The sequence below is a fragment of the Cryptotermes secundus genome, unplaced genomic scaffold, assembly GCF_002891405.2.
Source record: "Cryptotermes secundus unplaced genomic scaffold, Csec_1.0 scaffold391, whole genome shotgun sequence".
Classification (NCBI taxonomy): domain Eukaryota; kingdom Metazoa; phylum Arthropoda; class Insecta; order Blattodea; family Kalotermitidae; genus Cryptotermes; species Cryptotermes secundus.
Window position 1 is genome coordinate 1,395,263 of NW_019737394.1, and position 18,547 is coordinate 1,413,809.

At 41.8% G+C, this 18,547-nt stretch overlaps 1 protein-coding gene across 2 annotated transcripts in view; it reads right to left on the reverse strand.

Annotated features, from left to right (window-relative positions):
• The window catches only part of LOC111870344 (chaoptin), a 568,027-nt gene that overhangs the window by 377,945 nt on the left and 171,535 nt on the right, over positions 1–18,547 (reverse strand). For both annotated transcript variants that reach the window (XM_033753788.1, XM_023862544.2), the window contains one exon: positions 14,611–14,719. The gene's annotated coding sequence lies outside the window, so the exon portion shown is untranslated. The remainder of the gene's footprint in view (positions 1–14,610; positions 14,720–18,547) is intronic.

Below are 18,547 nucleotides of genomic sequence, written 5' to 3' on the forward strand. Positions count from 1 at the left end.
AGTTTTCATGAGGTGTACTACTTGTTATTGAACTGTATTTCTATGTGGTTCCATACTTTTCTTCTTTTTTCCCCCCCTGCCACTACAGCCCCAGTGGGCCTAGGCCTACCTCCATGAACTTCTCCCTTCACTTCGGTTTTTCTAGATCTTGGACATTCGGTAGGACTCCTTAGGCGGGTGATCAGCTCGTCGCAAGGCCTCTACCTGCAGACAAACACAGAAAAACGCACACACACAAACTAAACATTCATGCCCTGAGTGGGATTCGAACCCACGATCAAGGTTTCCAAGCGAGCGAAGACAGTACATGCCTTAGACCGCTCGGCTACCGTGACCGGCGTGGATCCATATTAGTGATCATTAATTCAAGTTTCGTTAAATTTCCGGTGTTTCGTTATATTTTTAATATTATTCATAAAATGTAAAACGTTACATTTTTCTCGTTTATTTAGTTGTATCGTATAGCAGAGAGGATGTTCTGTGAGTCTGCGTTGCTTTTTCCTTTTTTCTGAAAACAGATTGTTGTTGTTGTTCTAATGTGGTTGAATTTTGAGTGATGTACAGTCTTATGGTGTGGTGTAAATGGTTGCTAGCGTATTATGTGGATTTGTTTTCGCTTGTGATTGGTGCTAAGTAGTATGTAATATGTGAAGCTCTATACTTGAATGGGGACTTCCTGCTCTCCATTCATAGATCACACCTGCTTCCGGTTACGGGTATGTCCCGCCTGAAGCCCAAACCCCGGAACGTCACAAAATGTGTCTGAAACGGAAACTCGTCTGCACTGAAGATAAACGCATTTGAAGGTCATTCACTTGCTGCCCTTACCTGAATATTTCAGTCAATATACACAGCGTGTTAACACAAACTGAGGTCCATTATTCTGCTTGTTACTATTACCAAAGGACATATATCAGTTAATGTATACAGGTATTGATACCGTAGCGTGTACAGCCGTTGCTACGCAACAATCACGAGATCAGCGGTTATATCAGACCCGTTTCTGGGCAACGGCTCGATAAACATGTTCACGCGGAAGAAAAACGGTTAGCATACGACAATGAACAGTGTTTCCTATGCAGTCCGTGCCGAGGAGTTATAAAGAACAGAACTGGAGCAACCAAGTCAGATGATAGTTGGCAGGCAGTACTGTACGGGACTTGAGCACGGAAGCAGAGGAACAGCCATTATCAGAAGCCGTTACCAGGAAACTTCCGGAGAAGATAGTGCAGGCTGTAGAAGACTTTGTCTGCAGCAGCGATTTTTAACGCGTGGAGATTAGCGATGGAGCTGTAACTACTTGTCGTAGTTAGGAGTTGTATGTATAAGGTGCCAATAAATCGAGTCACCAATCCAAACCCCGTTATGGTCACTCAAATAGGTGACAATATATACTGAGTTCCATTCTTTTTCTGCTCTTACCAGAATATTTCAATGAATACATAGAACATTAATAATTTAAATGGTCATTAATTTGCTACTTTCACCAGAATACTTCAATTAACGTATACAGAGCATTAATACTTTTGAAGGCCATTAATACAGCATTTCAATTAATTTAGACAGATTACCAATACTTCCCCCCGGAGTTAAAATATTTCAGAAAATTAGCGTAATCCATTAAATTGTGACATTTGCAAGCCCACTATACCAGGGTGAGGGGTTGAAGCACAGACCTAGCAACCAGCATTTCTAGACACCCGTAAACGATCGCCAACTATCAAATTGTTGTAGGTACTCGGTTTTAGTCTCGACCCGTATAACATCTATCAAGACTGAAGTATTTCAAGGGTTTCGTCAGTCCCTCCAGACAAATGGCTGAATAGCAGGCGACGACCGCTTCCTTTCAAACATTTTCCAATCAATTATTCAACGATCATTCTACCATTCGAGGCTGCATGATCTGACATACTGAGAGCGACGTAGAGTAGATAACCATTGCTAGTTAAATATGGCGACAATATTTTAAACAACACTTGTTGTACACCTCGCAAAGTAAGTGTGATGGAAACAAATGTAGTCTTTGTACACATATAATCGCAATGACACACACGAGATATTATTAGTCTATTAGTCACTGCCGATGGGTTTGAAGGCAGTGACACGCACGTCACTTCTGTGAGCACATGTGTACTATTAATATTCTGCAGGCCAACCCACGTAACAGGAACCGACCGAGCTCATCTGTGCGGACGGGGCGTCGTCACCAGAGACAGTCCGTCACACAGAAGTCTTCACACACCGCCGGCCACCTATGACGATGTCAGTAAACACGATTAAGTTATACGCTCGTAACAATGATGGCACTTTAGTTTCATTTAGCGGGCAACTTATAGAAACTTAAAATACTGAAGTTGTACCAGAATCAGATGGAAGCACGAGTGATTAGCGGTGAATTGGAAAGGGTTTAGAAGGAAGCGTTCGTGACGTAATCGAGGCACTGACCTGGAATTTGTCTGGAAACACTGACTCAAGTTAATCAGTGTCCCTTCCCGCGAATCGAGCACAGAACNATGGAAACACTGAGGTTAAGCACGATAATCTTGACTCAAGTTAATCAGTGTCCCTTCCCGCGAATCGAGCACAGAACTTCAAGTATTTAAATGTAAAATATTACCACTACACCAATCCATTCAATCGTGGGTCAAATACGGTATAGGTTCTGCCACCTCAGCTGTTCGCAGATGCTTCATTGTTCAAGCTTTATATGAAGGTAGAAGTAGCAAAGATTCAATTTTTGAGAGGCACAAAATTTACTGCTAACTTTCAAGTAAAACAATATTTTACAACAGGCAGTTGGTCACCGGCTTCCCACTGCGGCGGTCCGTAATCGATCCTAGGTCAGGCAATGTAGAATTTGTTGCGGACAAACTAGCACTGGGGTAGGTTTCCTCCGAGCATTTCGGTTTCCCCTGCCAATTCTCATTCCACAGACTGATCCACATTCATCATCTGTCATCCGGGGCTGATACAATAGGCGAAATATTGGCCAACGTACCAAGTGGACTCAGTCTAACTCCATCCGACGAAATTAAAGAAAAAGAAACATGACAGAATTCAACTCAATTTAATAAAGGGGTAAATAAGAACTAAAAGTTTGTGACGATGGCACATTATTACAAGTATTAAGCTTTTGGACATCCATCGTCTTGTCTACACGTATATCTAAAACAGGGCGGTTTTCAGATACAGACAAGATGATGGATAATGTCAAAAAAAAAATACTTGTAATAAAGGGGTAGTATTTGCAGCTTAGCTGAAATGTGTTTACAGAGCCTTTGCCTAGCAATGAAATGTGGGATATACTTTACGAAGCCTTTGCCTTGCCACGATACGCGGATATACATACAGACAGACTGATGGGAGGAATTTATGAAGAACGTCGTTGAGATGGTTCAAAGTGCCATTATATACATACCAAGTTTCATAAAGTCTGGATGAGGTATTCAAAAGTTGATGGGAAAGATACGCAGACACACAGACTGATTGCCGATTAAATAAACCTACTTTCATTTCTTCCAAAATAAGTAAAGTAGGCTAAAAATACTGTCCGAAAGGTGGGCCTACAAAATCATTAAATTCCTGCGTAGAAGTCGAATTATGTGAAGTTAAATACAGACATTAAATGGTAAAAACAGGGAAACAAATTATATTTGTAAGGTACTGCAAATTCTGCGCATTATACAAAAGCATAGCCAGCCGTACGTCGTTTGAAATCCGTCTTGAAAAGGAAGTTAGAAGAACGGAAGTTAAAAGTCGAGATACAGATTCTCAGAAGACTACCTGACAATGACGTCACAATACTGAATGCGATGTTCCATTTCACTTTATACATTGACAGTGATTTATGTCCAAAAACATCGACCAACTAAATTTTAACACTCGCTGACAAATCAACTGGAAGCCTCGGCATTTCTTGCTTCTGCACATGGTGCGCCTAACGGAATTATATTTCAAGTCGAGATTTGTAAAATTCCGTTATTTCTTATTTATTTTCCAGTTTTTTTGTTCTTGTTTCTATGTGCCAAGTCCCTCTTCCTTTCCGTCCCCCTAGCCTTCCGAGAACCATCACTTTTTAAATTATGTTCCCCTTTTCTCCATGTGTAGGCCGGTTATTTGAAATATTGTAGCTTGTAAACCCGTTGCTGGGACAGCGGATTCTTAATAAATGGGGTTACGCAGCCCGTTTATGGGCATGAATCCAGTAAACACATTCCCATGGCAATGGACATGAGCGCAACAGAAGAATGGTATTTTCTGTATGGTCCGGGCCGAGATCTTATAACCAGGAGAGATGGAACATTGAGTTCAGTTGTGGGATACTCGCAGAACAGTAACGACATGAGCTCAGTGAAGAATATCTACTGTTGAGAGCTGTTACCAAGCAACGACTAGTGAAGACACTGCAGGCTGGAGAAGATTTAGCGTGTAGTGATTTGTAAAGTGTGGAAATCAGCGATAGTGTTATAGTTATTTGCAGTTACGACCTATAAGTAATCAATAAATCTCTTCACCAATCCACACCCCATCTATAGTCACACAGAAACACTTGAAAATATTAAGGGCACAATTTCAACCGCCGTTACTGTCTGTCCGCTCCTGATGCAACATGCTCTTTGTGCCTATCCTATGTAAGCTTCCCTGCGTAAATCGCACGTCCGCTGATATTCCCTGCGCGGCCATATTCTCTGTTTTATTGCAACTCCCGTTGAGAATTAGACTGGAAGTCTCATAATTTGACACAAGTTTTATCTACACCTCTTCTCTCCCTAATTACTGTCCAGTACTGCATGTTATCAAATGACGTGTTGAAGGCGACATTTAATGCCATCTCCCACCAGTAACACGCACAAATAATCAATCCTAAACCGTCTCATTTATGCAGTATATTACATTTCACATGTCTACATCAAAATATTGTCACGTAGGGGTGGCTGTAGACGGGGTTTGGATTGGTCGTAATTACAAATGACTGTATCATTATCGCTATTTTCGCACTCGAGAGTTAACTGGAGCTTACAGTCTGGTGTTCTCAGTCTGTTACTAGATGTTTCCTCGCATAGGCTCCAACAGTGGCTATTCCTATACCTCCGAGCTCAAGTCTTCTCTTCACAGACTCCCGTACAGACTTGAACTATCCACTAAGTTCCAATCCTCCCAGATATAACAACTTGATATGGAGCACGTAGAAAACATAACCCTTCTACTGCTGTAGTCCAACTGTTATATTATTGAAAATATGCTGCATAGCAATGGGAACGTATTTACCGAGCCGTTGCATAACAGCAGCTGTACACCCTACAATATTATGAGTACTCACACTAAATTTCATACGCTGAAACAAAGGACTGCTCGCTCGTCGGTAACATATTAGTTAACATAGGTTCATGCAACGTGTTAACGCTTGGCAGTTCGTTGCCATGGTAGCCTAAAATTTCGTGATGTCTACGATAATTCTCGTGCTTGTGAAACTTCATGTTGACAGGAAGATAATAAAATTACCAACAATAGAGACATTTAGAAAATCCATTTTTATACATACGAATTTAGTGAGCTACATGTGAGAACGGCCGGTCACGGTAGCCGAGCGGTCTAAGGCATGTACTGTCTTCACTCGCTTGGAAACCGGGATCGTGGGTTCGAATCCCACTCAAGGCATGGATGTTTAGTTTGTGTGTGTGTGCGTTTTTCTGTGTTTGTGTACAGGTAGAGGCTTTGCGACGAGCTGATCACCCGCCCAAGGAGTCCTACCGTATGCGTAAGATCTAGAAACACCGAAGTGAACGGAGAAGTTCATGGAGGTACGCCTAGGCCCACTGGGGCTGTAGTGCCAAGGAAAAAAAATTGAGAAGGGGCTGAAGAAAACCGCATTTTTCCAAACTTGTGTTCAGACATATTATTTGTGATATTTTTTTTTTGCAAAGTTTAATAACCCTTGCAAAAATGTCCCCGAAGTAAAAGCCGCAAAAAGACAGCCATAAGAGAATAAAAATAACCGTAGAAATGAAACGTAAAATCATCGAAAAGCGAGAACGAGGTGTGAGCGTGGCTGAGCTAGCACGCACATACAATCGGTTTACATTTGTGAGAAGGCGAAAGTGATTTTCGCCGACCTCGTCCTTAACAAGGTATATATAATTTTCTTTGAATAAACGTTATATATAATTTTTTTTTTTACTTTTTTCGGCATGGAACGCATTATCGTATTTTACATTAATTTATTTACATGGAAAAAATTGTTTCGCTTAACAAGTGTTTCGCATTACGAGTAAGATTCTGGAACGAATTATGCTCGTTAAGCGAGGTTCCACTAGTTGTGTTTTTAACTAGTGCCACTTTTTAGCCATGTAGCAAAGAGTGAACATCAAATTTTGTGTTAATTTGGGTAAAACTCCAACAGGAAGTTATGTTGCAGACTGTCTGTGGTGATGGAGCCTCAAGCCGAAGAATTTTATCTGTATAGTTTAAACGATTTAAAGACGGGCGTGAGGATCTTCAGATGATCCAAGTAGCGGGCGTCCTTCAAACTCTCGAAATACAGATACAGTCGCAAATGTCCATGAAATGACGGCACGAAATCGTCGAAGGACTCTCAGAATGATGTCGGATGAATTAAACGCCAAGAAGGATATGATCCCCCAAATCCTTCGTGAAGATTTACGGAAGAGGAAGATGTGTACGGACTCACGGATGCGCAGACGCAACAGAGATTCACATCACGCCAAGGCCTCATCCAGACATGTCAAGACAATCACAATTCTCTTGATTGCATTTTCTTTCGTAAGCTGAAAAAGAGTTTTCAGGATGTCGAAGCCATTAAGGAAACGTGACGTACGAACTGTTACTTTGGAGGCCTCTGTTGACTGTTAACAAAAAAAAAAAGTCTAAACCATTCGCATGGACTAGCGCACGCACCGACATTGCACAACAACATGTAAGAGCAAGGTGTAAGATTCCAAGTTTTCGCAGCGGTGACTATGAAGACGGCCGTCTTGTGGGATTTGGCGCTGTGTAGAGCTTGTGTTGAACCGACTTTTCGGAGGAACATCGGTTCACATAAGATCTAAGCGGTGCCACATCACAGAAGTAGGCATTCTTCAACATAAGAGCAAGCTTTACCATTTTATACTTCAGATATGTTTTCTCCTGTGGTTTATAACTGTTTCACATTGTTTCTGATATCATGATCCTTAAATAGTAAATGTTTAATTATGTATAACTCAGGGTTCTTACTTTTGTGATACTGTGACCCCCCCCCCAAAAACATCAGCTAGTCATTTAGATTGCAGTTCTGCACATTGTTGTTGCACATCTTAATCAGACTGTACGGTGATAGCAGGAACCGACATATCTATACGGCCTCCATATACGTACATCAACACCCTATTAGTATAATGTTCGATACCCTATCACTAACAAAATTCTACCATTTTAACTTATTTTCACTGGCTCTACAGCCCCCTTGGACCCTGGCCTCTGATCTTTCAAGTTAATGATTATTTACAGACGGCAGGACTCCTTGGACGAGCGATCAGCTGGTCACATGGCCTCTACCTAAACACAGGACAACACAAACACAGAATAAACATATATACATACCAAACATCCATGCTTTGTGTGGGATTCGAACCCAAGATCCCAGCTTCCGAGCGAGTGAAGATAGTTCATGCCTTAGACCGCTCGGCTGCCATGACCGGCACCCTCTTAACTGCTGATGTGATTCTCTTATGAAAAACCATGTACCTAATTCATGATTCTCAGTTCTTTTTCCATACTTTGTTCGGTACCAGCTCTGTCCCATCTGACCTCCTGTACGCCAGCTAAACCTAATTTATATTTTGATATTTCTTTCAAAACTGCCCAGAGGAAACTTGGCCTATACAAGCTTCATACATTACAAGTACCAAATCTCATGTCGGCTGCTCGCGATTGCTTATTCAATATATTCACAGCTACTCTCCATGTCTGGAGGTCGCCTTCTCCATCCGCAACTCGAGGGCGCGCCATGCCGTGGTGACAAGGAACCCACCTAACACGGACCATACATGTATCTCACTCACTCGCTCATTCATGGAGCTGAGCCCTTCTTGAGAATCCGCCAATCGTGTAGCTAATCAAGAACTTAAAAAATGTTATGAACTCGAATGTTCATTACCCTGTACACAAGAGCCCTCCACTGGTCCTTATCCTGAGCCAGATCAATCCAATCCATACAATCCCATCCTATCTGTCTAAGATCCATTTTAATATTGTCCACCCACCTGCATCTTGGTCTTCCCAGTGTTCTATTTCCATCTGCCTTCCCCACCAATATCCTATATGCAGTCCTCTTCTTTCGCATTCGTGTTACATTCCCTGCCCACCTCATCCTCCTTGACTTGATCATTCTAATTATACTTGGAGAAGAGTACATGTTATGAAGCTCCTCATTATGCAGTTTTCTCCACCCTCCTGTCACTTCATCTCTCTTCAGTCCACATATTCTCCCCAACACCCTGTTCTAAAACACCCTAAGTCTATGTTCCTCCCTTAATGTCAGAGACCAAGTTTCACACCCATACAGAACCACAGACAGAATTATAGTTCTGCATATTCTAATTTTTATGTTTTTGGACAACAGACGAGAAGACAAAAGGTTCTGGACGGAATGGTAGCAAGCATTACCCGAGTTCAATCGCTTCTTAATTTCCTCCTGAATCAGGTTTTGATTTGTTATCGTTGTCCCCAAATATCTGAACTGTGTCACATTTTCAAAACTTCTGTTACCTATCTTTATGTCATGATTTTGTCCTGCATTTTGGTGACGAGACAGCTACATGTACTTAGTTTTCTCTGTGCTTACTTCTAGACCAAGTTCCTTACTAAGGTCAATTAAATTTCGCGTGTTTCTCTTTATGGTATTTGTATTATCACCCAGTAGATTCACATCATCAGCAAAGACAAACAGCTGATGAGTCACATTTAATTTGAGTCCTACCTGGTTTCCCTGGACCTTCCTAATGGCATATTCTAAACCAAAGATGAAAAGGAGTGGCGATAAAGCATCTCGTTGTTTTAGCCAATTCTGGATAGGGAAATTGTAAGACAAATGTTTACCTATACGGGCTTTACTATACGTTTCGTTTAAACATGTTTTAATCAGCCTAACTAGTTTCATATGTAACCCAAACTCTATGAGAATACTGTATAATACTTCCCTCCAAACTGAATCACAGGGTTTGTTGAAGTCTACATATAGCTGATGTACTGTCTCATCGTACTCCCATTTTTTCTCCACTATCTGAAGAATGCAAAAGATCTGTTCAGTAACCATATACAATTAATTATGTTACCCCTAATATCTGCTTGACTGTTTCCTGTTTTATGTGTTGTAAAATTAAGCGGACCCATAATTAGTAGTATTTTTTTCACATTGAAAGCATTCTATTTTAGTTTAAAAACGGTTTATTTTATTTGAAACTTTTAATCCACATCAATTTAATCCGGCAAATGTATTGATTTGCAAGTATGACTGCATAAAGGCCCTATACATTCCCAGTGCCACAACTGTGTACTGACGCTTTATTTTCAGCTCCATGACGTCATAGACAGGTTTTGTTAATTTAGCCGAACTATATTTCATAATTTAATTGTGTTCTATTTCCAGATGTTCCATTATTTTATTGTTATGTTTATGTCATGGGACTCTTTATGTTGCTTTTATCGTAAATCCCACTGATGCAAAGCTTTTGTATAGATTAACCTTTGTGACAAATTTTGGAACCTTAAAATTCACGTCAGAACTTTCTTGATTTTTTATTAAATTTATAAACTTAGTTTTAAATTATTCCGAGCAAATATTTGCGGTTTAGTGTTAGATCAATCTGCACTGCTTGCCTCTAGCTTCATTCCCTGGGTGAATTTTCTCACTTTTATTTCAACATTTCCATATTTATTACTAGCAATCACTCGCCTTTGTTGTCTCTACTAAAGGCAAATTACAGCAACAGGATTGTGTTTTGTTTGTTGAATCAGCTTAACGTGACGCTGGGTTAGCCCATCGGTTTCTCCTGCTTTTGCTTTCGTCACGTTATTTCCCCCACCGCGCCGCAAAGTACGTATTCGACTGCCGCCCCTAACATTCGATCTAAATGCCTTGTGGCATTCTGCGTTCCTATTATTAAAGTTTCCAAGTTACACTGTATCGGTTTCTCTAAAGTGTATTTTTCCCTATCTCCCGATGTTCTATCTTGGTGTTTAAGCTCAGTTCTTGAGAAATGACTGGATTCGACTACAGATTCTGTATATATTCTCTACTTTGTGTCGTACTATTATATTTCTATCGCTGTTGTGCAGGGGTATTAGCTGTATTCTCTTTAAATTACAATATAAATCATCAATCTTTCAATTTTATTTCAAGAGAACCTATCACACGTACACTTAAACGTTTATGACGATATATGTTAACATATTTATGGTGTTTTTGGACGTTAATCATAGTATTGCTTTTATTTAAACACAGTGTTTCGGAGACCGGATTCTGTCTCGGTCTTCAGGTGGAATCTATTCAGTTGGGCCCAATTAATAGAGCTAATCCCTATCTCCTACGTCTACCTAGTCTCTAGGTTCGGAGATAAGGACTAGCTCTATCGATTGGGCCTAATTTAGTAGGCTTTCACCGGAAGACGGAGATAGAATCCGGTCTCCGAAACGCTACATTTTAAATTATATACAGGACAGTGAAAAATGTCCAAAAGCTCAATAATTGGATACGCAAAAGGCAAAATATAAAAGTTGTCCTTGTGCTCAACTAATTATGCACTACACCATGAAGGCGTAAGGGGGAGTGGATGTACAGATCCACATTTTCTTGAACTTGGCACTAGTTGGAGGCGAGTGGTCAGCTTCACGCCCCAGCCGCTTTACCCACGGGAAAGAGTCTCCGGTACTCATTGTATAGGAGGCTGGGTGGGCCCCAGAGCCGGTCTGGACCACACGGAGAAGAGAAAATTCTTGCCCCTACCGGGACTCGTCCACCCCAAGCCAGTCGCTACACCGACTGTGCCCTCACGGCTCCAATCATATATGAAGGCTTACCTATTTATTCATTTACAGAGAGTTCTCCCTCAGTACTAAGTGGAAACATAACCCTCGTGTTCGTAACCTTGACACTAGATGGAGGGTAGTACTTACATACATCCCCCAGTACCCATTGGGCAGGAGGCTGGGTGGGACCCACATCCAGCCTCAACGCTGCGGATAAGGGAAATGTCCTTGCCCTACAAAAAAGTGGAAGCTCATCCCGAGCCCTCCAGGCCGCAGTGTGGGCATTAGGGGGAGGTACACGTGACGAATAATTTTGGGTTCTACGAGTAGATTTGATGATTGGGTTTACTGAACACTTCTTCACTATAGAGCTATCGCTAATCTCCACAATTCTCAAGGACACGCTCCATTCCCCTCCTCGAACTCTCAACTACCATTAAGTACAACACTCTCAAGATTACTGTAAGTATAACACGACTTGAGTACTTCAATTAATCAGCCGCCTTCTGAATTGTCTTCGAGTGACGGCTTCTCAGATGCGGACTGTCTGCAAACGACCTTCACTGTGCCATATAAACCATCAGCATGGACCCCATAGAAAACATATTATAGATGTGTTTAGAGTTTGCTGCGTATTGTTGTATGCATTACCCAGCAAAGGACTGTTTACCAAGAATCTGTCTACGCGGGACCGTGTTTATTGAGCCGTTGCCTAGCAGTGGAACGATACGTCACAATACTGAAATATTTAAGAATCTAATTTCCTTGTTTATTCTGCCACGTAAAATGTTTCTCTTTTATTCCTTGTTAGTTATTAGCCGTCTTATATGCAACTATTTTTTAAAACCTTTAAAAGTTTAAAATATTAAAATCTGTTCTGTGTCACTGATGTATGCACACGACACGTTTGAACCAACATTGGTCATCTTCAGGTATTTCCAAAGTGAATATCTTCAGAACGTCTACACACGACACAATAAGAGGAATACTCATCACCACAGGACACATGGGGCGAATAGACGAGGGCTTACCCCCAAAAACTTGAAAGTAGGAACGGAAGTATAGCAGTTGCATAACGACTTTTAGAGACAACTGAAGAGGGCCGATGTTGGTGGAAACATGTAATGTACATACACCAGTGTTGTAGTAGAGAAATTTAAATTTCAAAACTTTAGAAGGTTTTAGAAAGCAAGTTGCATGTAAGGCGGCTAAGAGCTGAAAGATAAAAAAGGCAAAGTTACCCCTGTAACAGGCCGTGGAAGCCCACAGGATTGTGAGACGTCGAGATTTGAATACTTTCTAGACAATCGGCTCACAGATGGCGGTGAGGTTATCAGCCATAGGCGCCGGTCGCCATTTGCCCCCTGGAAGATTCCTGGTACTTATTTCTGTTACAGGCTAAGTGGACCCCAGGGCCACACTGTAGCTGGAAGGATTAAGTCAACTGAAATATCCCATAACTTCATCGGGAATCGAAACTGCGACCTTCCAGATTAAAGCGTAGTGCCTCAACAAACTACGCTATCCCATGCCCGGCTAATAACTACAAAGGTAGAAATAGAGGGCGCTAATCATAAAAGTAAAACACGAATATGGTTTTATAATTCTTAAATCATGATGAAGGAAAACTAAAACAGTAAATCAACCTTTAATTTAGCTCCAGAGTTACGTCGGCAGGACTACAATGTGTCGATTTTTAATAATATTAACCTTCTCTAAACAGAGCCCAGTAGGCCTTCTGGGCAGTCATAACTCTGTGCCACGTTTATCATGGCGGCTTCATCGACAGAACACCGTGATCTGGTTTCTGTGGTCAGAGGGTGTGAAAGGTGGTTATGCTTTCTGAAAGGGATGGTAACTACATGGGCCATAGGAGGATTCATGAATGGGCAGACAGCTTTCAACGGAAGCCGGGATCCTTATTGATGTTCACAGTTATGGGTCGTAGTCGGTTGTAACTGCGGAGTTCAAGAAGCAAATCCATCAGCGTATCCGGAACAACCGAATAATGACAACTGATACAATTTTAATTTTAAATTAACATCAATTATTGAAATAACATTCAGAGAATGACTTATGAACAGGAAACCTAGTTGCAGAAATTAGACTTATCTCACTGCTTTGCAGCCGATCACAGTCGCCGCGCGGCCTAAGGCATGAATGTCGTCGCCCGCTTGAACACTGGAATTGTGGGTTCGAATCCCATTCAAGGCATGTCTACGTTTATACTGTGTTTGTGTGTAGGTAGTGGCCTTACGACGGGCTGCTCCATCGTTCAAGGAGTCCTAATGAATTGTCTTGCACTAAGAAACTGAAGTGAAAGAAGCATTTCACGAATATCCTATGCTCCAAGTGGGAGCAACTGGAATACACAGACATATGGACAGACGGACGGATAGACAGAGAGAGACAGACATAGATATATAGATAGAACACGCAATAGAGAAATAGATATTTTTTGTGCGGTCCGTGCCGGGGCTATATAACTAAGAATAGTAGTTCAGTTATTATTGTTGCACGCGGCTTTCAACCTTCCCATGTATACGATTGTGTTACAAATGTGTGCAGTCAACAACAAGCAGAAGTCACACAAAATCATGAGGATGAACATGTACGCGGTACAGGACAAGGTGAAACAAAGCACAGAAAATATAAGAGGCTTAAACTTGGCGGTAGTCAAGCTTACGACCGTTCAGGTGCTTAAGCTGCCGTTGTAGCATAAGATATGTAAGATAGACATGACCTGTTTTGCAGAGCCTGTACTGACAGAGGACTTGCATATAATGCAAAATGAAGAATTTTCAGTAACATGCTATATGTGCGATGCGTACACTTGACGAAAGGCCAGGCATATTTATAAGTGACAAACCCAACTTCTCGTTAGAGGGGGATGTCACATAAAGACTATGACCGCAAGGGTTCACTTGAAAAAGAAACTCTGGTCGTGGGTCTCGAGGGGTTGACGCCAAAACGAATTGATTGGCGGTAAACCGCCAATCGTAAAGTAACTCTGATTCTGCGTTGGTTGCGTTGGTTGAATCGGTTGATATTTGTAGTTATGAGAAGAAAGAAGCTGATAGCTGAAACCGGGGAGAGATCCAGAATCCAGCGGAGTGGGTACGGCCGATATCGAAAGCCGCTACCAAACAACGACCAGTGAGGACAGAAGATTTTGTGTGTTTTATACTTTCAGTGATCTTTGGGGTGTGTAACTCAGTTAGACTGCCATAGATATTCGTAGTTACGTTCTGTAGGTGTTCAATACATCCGATTGCCAAACCAAACCCCGTCTCTAGACACAATCACTTGAAAATATTTAAATATAATAACTCTTCTGAAAACATTTATTTCAGGACAGTATAAGGCTGCATGGTGAATGAGGAAATAGTTTCAATGCCTTTGAACGGATTTCTTTACTTATCTTCAAGTAACTATAAACTTAGATAAACAAATATACAGTGCGTTCAGATACGTCAATAACCAACAGAAAACGGCAACCGTTCCGACTTGCTGTGTAACTACGCTTACATAAGGCAGTGACATATATGCAGTTGCGATGATTGATATGATTCAGGCAACACTCACCTTCCGGCCGATGATGGTGATCTAAGTGCTGAGGCAGTCCCTCATGATGCAAGAGAGAGTCACGTCACGGCTCAATTAGCTGCGGGGTCATGGCGCAGGGAGGGCCAACCTGCCGGCAACAAATTCGAAATATATTTCTTGTGGTTTACTTCACAGCGCTACATAGTGACTAACGTTAAAATGATTGATGAATTATTAATGGAAAAGAATTTGTAACCAAGCGGTCGTATTATTATTGGGGTAGTATCACAGCTATTTGTCTCGAGAGACCAAGGGAGAACCACGGAAAAATTCAGTCAAAATATCTGAGGCCCAGGCAGAGATTAGAACGGAGCGCATCCGAATACAACTGTATAGTGCTGCCGCTATGCTAACCCACTTGGCATGAATGGAGGTGAAGCATGTTCGGCCTACGTAAGGGAGCGTAACAGAGAGAGGGTGTTCGAGAACCGGGTGCTGAGGAGAATATTTGGACTTCCCGAGAGAGAATCTCTATTGCAGTGAAAACTTCTTTTAAATGAAAGTGAAAACGCGGACTGAAAGTGTTTGAGAACAGGGACCTGTGGGGAATATCCATACAAATGGCAGGAGTTGTAGTGAGGCGGCGCCATAGCTCAAGTGGTTAGTTGCTGGCTTCCCACCGCGGAGGCCCGGGTTCGATCCCGGGGTCTGGTCAAGTGGGATTTGTGGTGCACAAAGTGGCGCTGGGGCGAGTTTTCTCCGAGTACTTCGGTTTCCCCTGCCAATCTTCATTCCACCAAATTCTCCATCATCATACGTGTAATTAGCCGGGACAGGCTACAATAGGCCAATCAGTGGCCGCCGTGCCGAGTGGACCCCAGTTGGACTCCACCGCCCATTAAGCAAATTAAAAAAAAAGGAGTTTAGTGACTTAAGATTCATCTTTCAACGTAAGCGATTACTATGGGCTGAATGTGTTTCAGAACAGAGCACCGTGGAAAACATATGTGTCAATGGAAGTGGAACTGCGGTGAGTTAACACTCATCTTCCAAACTATGCGGAAATTGTCTACTGAAAATGTTCCAGAACAGAGCACTGTGGAGAAAATCCATACCAATAGCATAGGAGCTGCAGTGAGTTAAAATTCATTTTCAAAACTAAGAGAAATTGTGAACTGAAAGTGTTTTAGAACACAGCACTGTGGAGAGGAATTGTAGTGAGTTAAAATATCTTCGAACATAAGTGGAGAATAAAACCTGAGGTTGTTACAGAACCTAGAGCGTTGGTAAACATTTAAATACTGTATTTCAGTAAATATAATTAGGGTAATGGAATGTAGAAGGATAAATTTGGCGACATATTCAGAATAAACATATGTGAGAAATATGTGTAAAATTTTATTCGAAACCCCTGAAATAAATTTTCAGGGATTATTTCAGAATTGTATTCGTTCGCCTTTTTTCTCAGGCTCCAACACAGTTTTTGTTTTTTTTTCAGTTTTTAGGAAATAAAAATTGAAAAAGATTTGCATGAGTTTAAAATTATGTTGGATTTGAAGTTCTCTCAGAGATCATCATGAAATCTGGGGCTTCTGTGTTAAAGTATCCCGCATTTTGGTCAGTCGACGTTTCGGATCTGGGCTTCTTGTTTGGTTTTTCTTTGAATCTGAAGAAAGACGAGACATATTCCTCCGGAATTTCTGGCTGTTTCCTAACTACACGGCTTCACAACCCAGAAGATTGAAGTCTAGAGGTTGAGAGTTGTTTATAATGCCATGGCCTGTCACGGTAGCCTAGCGGTCTAAGGCATGAACTGTCTTAGCTCGTTGGGAATCCGGGATCGTGGTTTCGAATCCCACATAAGGCATGTATGTTTGGTATGTGTCTAATCTGTACCTGTGTTGTTCTGTGTTTAGGTAGAGGCCTTGCGACGAACATATCGCTCGTCCAAGTAGTCCTGCCGTCTGTAAAACGAAGAAAAAAACCCTCGAAACCCTACGGTTGTAAGAAGAACGGATTAAGTAAGGAAGTAAGTATGTATAATGCCACGTGTAGGGTTGTACGCGTGGCGAACAATTGAGGGTTCTAGTTCGAATGATTGGATTTAGTAGAGCCTATCATAATCTCTCAAAAAGATGGAGCCCTCCCCACACTGGGGCCTGGATGTTCGGAAGTCCTGCAATGCCACCTTCTAAGATCGCTGGATTGGACGTAGCGGCCCAATTCGGTGGCCACCACGTTCACCGGACCTCACTTCGCTCGATTTCTTCCTCTGAGGTTACTTGAAAGACGGTGTGTTCGTGCCTCATGCTGGGAAGAACATGGTAAGAAACTGAATACAGATTGGATATTGTTCGTGCTACCAATTGTGCACATGTAGAGGTTTATTAGCGTGTCAAATAATTTTTTTGTGATGTTCTTGTATTTCCTGTAGCTTTATTTTGCTACCATTCATACTTTCTGTTCTAAGATTGATAAAATGCGGGAGGTTTGAACGGAACATCCTATATTTCGTACACCAAATCATTACTCTGCTGTCACTAGTTCACATATTAAGTGAAGAAATCGCTTCCTTTTGAACTATGTATTGATAGTTAGGGGATGGACAGGCAGGTACACCCGTTCCTTGTTAGAAACTTAAGTTGTTATTCCAAACATTATGGACAAATCTTCATCTATTCCCAATACAGCCTCCACAATTTTATTCATAACGGCCTCTACATTTTTATTTTCTCTTGTGTAAGGATGCATTGAGGCTCGTATTTTGACAAATTGACCGTCTTTCTTCAGATGAGCTGTCTGCCCTTTAACCCTTGTAGCAGACCCGTGTTGCTGACATGCCTTCACATTCGCATGTACACAGGGCACGTGTGAGCTTGTTTCATCTCCGAAACTGCTTAGATTAATTTAGTACTCGGACCTACACTATCAGAGACTTTATATTTGGGTCTTACTGTTCGATATAAACCTTACTTTCGGCTGTGGATGAGATTTTATTCAACTTACGGGTTCACAAGTGTAATACCCGTTGAAAATTCGACGGAAACCCCATTATTTGATAATGCAGCATGCAGAAACGTTTCCAAGTAATGTCTCTATAAACAACGGCAGTTGCTAGGTACTAACCTCAAAATCGAAGCAAGGAACAATAAAAAGCTTTGTAAGTTTTGAGGTTTTCACGGCGATGACAATGAAGAAAGTCGTCTTCTGGGTTCAGGCACCGTGTATTCTTCGTCGGCCAAAACGAAGAATACACGGTGCCTGAACCCAGAAGACGACTTTCTTCAATAAAAAGCTTTGTTTTTCATGTGCTCTGTGCTGAGGCTACATAAGGAGCAGAGTGGAGTGGAGCAAATTCAGTTGAGCTCAGTGAAGTGGAGCGAGCAGGTTGGTGGGTGAGTGAGAGTTAGAGAACTGCTGCGGTTCAGTCCTTGTGAGCTGTAGCTGTTAGAAGCTGGTAGCTGAGGCACGGGTACAGTTTGAGAAACCAGAGTAAGGGAAAATCCCGCCGTTGGAAGCCGTTACCAGACAACGACTGGTGAAGAAGACGCTGCAGACTGAGAAAACTTAGTGTGTGCTGTAGTGAATTTTAGAGTATGTGAGTTAGCGATAGCGCTATACTTACTTGTAGTTACGTTCTGTGAGAGTTCAATAAATGCAAGTACCAATCCAAATAAGTCTATAGNGGCAGCAGACTCAGAAAACTTAGTGCGTGCTGTAGTGAATTAGCGATAGCGCTATACTTAGTTAGTTAGTTAGTTATTAGAGAGGGTGGGTTCCCCATGTACTTAGACCTGTAGTGGTCCATTGTGCTTCCCTCTATGATTTTTACCAACCTCCATATCCTACCGGTATTGGTGCTTACCATCAGTCCCACCCAGCCAGCGAGACCGGCTCTCTACTGGCTGAGAAGTATCTATAATGCTTCCCCCATCTACCGGAGGTATTAGTGACTGCTGTTGGGCGGAAAACGTAC